The sequence below is a fragment of the Kryptolebias marmoratus genome, linkage group LG15, assembly GCF_001649575.2.
Source record: "Kryptolebias marmoratus isolate JLee-2015 linkage group LG15, ASM164957v2, whole genome shotgun sequence".
NCBI lineage: Eukaryota > Metazoa > Chordata > Actinopteri > Cyprinodontiformes > Rivulidae > Kryptolebias > Kryptolebias marmoratus.
Window position 1 is genome coordinate 141,682 of NC_051444.1, and position 1,872 is coordinate 143,553.

A 1,872-nucleotide genomic window follows, 5' to 3' on the forward strand; every position below is an offset into this window, starting at 1 on the left:
CTGGACCCTCAGCTCCTCTGATCTCTCAGCTCCTCTGATCTCTCAGCTCCTCTGGTCTCTCAGCTCCTCTGGTCTCTCACCTCCACTGGACCCTCACCTCCACTGGACCCTCAGCTCCACTGGACCCTCAGCTCCTCGGGTCCCTCAGCTCCTCTGGACCCTCAGCGTCTCTGGACCGTCAGCTCCACTGGTCCCTCAGCTCCTCTGGACCCTCAGCTCCTCTGGTCCCTCATCTCCTCTGGTCTTTTAGCTTCTTTTTTCACAAAGAACTTCTTCAAAATTATGAAAAAAAAGGAGTTCTATTCTGTAGTGAAAGACGACCTGGAGAGTTTTGAGATCCAAGTTTAAACTGCATCCTTGAAACTCCCTGGATGGGAATCAAAACAAAACAAAAAGTCCAGTTCTCTGTGTGCATCTCAGATTTGATCTGACTGTAGATCTGTGAATAGTGTGAATTCTGTGTATTTGTTTTGCTCATGTGTGCACGTCAGAAAGCACAGACTGCACAAAGAGACTCAAAGACATTTTATTCAGTTTATGCAGCAACTTTTTATTGGTTGTTGATGCAAAATTAAAAAATAAAGGGAGCTGCACTTTGTCAGCTAACTCACACTCACAAGTATTATTACAGTAGCAGTGCACGTGCACTATGGTTGTGTGTTTGTAAACCAACAAAGGCAAATATCAGTTAACTGTTCAGAAAATCAAGGCATTAAATACATCAGAGTAACTGCAGGTTCATCCTTCAGAAACAATCGAAGAGCTTGTTTGAGAAACTCGTGTACGTATTTAGGTGGAGATCACCAGCTGACTGCCAGGAAAACAATAATATTCATTCCATTTGAAAAGATGTGCAAGTTTCTATCCACATATTCATCTTTTACAGTCAATGGACTTTTGGGTCCAAACGCAGCATTTTCCTGAATGACTCCACCTTGGGATAAAATAAGAATTAGGCACTTTATAACATGCAGCTGTCAATCATTTCATACATAATAAATGCTGCTTCTGCAAAGGAGAAAAATATGTTGGAGAGAAATTTAACAAGCAGGAACTGGAACCTCCCAGCTGAGCAAGGCAATGCAAACACATGATGGTATTCAAGTTTTCGAACTGGTCCTGCCCAAAGCTGGTTCAGCCTGGGTCAGACTGGGCTCTGGGTAATACCAGTTTTACAGTTTTTTTCTCTGTGTGCATCTGTAGGGGGTTCAATGAGCAGAGAGGGAGGACATGCTGTGGGAGTAATTCATCAAGCATAGCTGCTGTAAAGGGAACATGGCTTCAGATTGTCTGTTTGTACAGATACTGGCATATATTTAACATAATGTGAATCAAGTCACCCTTATTTATAAAATTTACAAAATCTGCATATGTGCTTATGGTAAGAGGAGCACACAAAGGCTTCCATTCATTGTGTTTGTATGTAGCTGAAGTGACCGCCTCCGGTAAACCAACGGCTGGGACAAAGAAGAACAAAATTATAATAAATCTAATCTTTTCATAAAAACTTCTTTTTCTCATACAGTTGGACCTATTTTTTCATGTCCTTAGCTCTTTTCCTTCCCAATGGAAACATGAACAGAGGACAGAGGAGCTGAGGACAGAAAAATCAAAGGAGCTGAGGATAGAAAAATCAAAGGAGCTGAGGACAGAAAAAAAAGAAGCTGAGGACATATTAGCTGAGGACAAAGGAACAGAGGATAGAAGAATCAAACAGAGGAGCTGAGGACAGAAGAATCAAACAGAGGAGCTGAGGACAGAAGTATTAAACAGAGGAGCTGAGGACAGAAGAATCAAACAGAGGAGCTGAGGACAGGAGAATCAAACAGAGGAGCTGAGGACAGAAGAATCAAACAGAGGAGCTGAGGACAG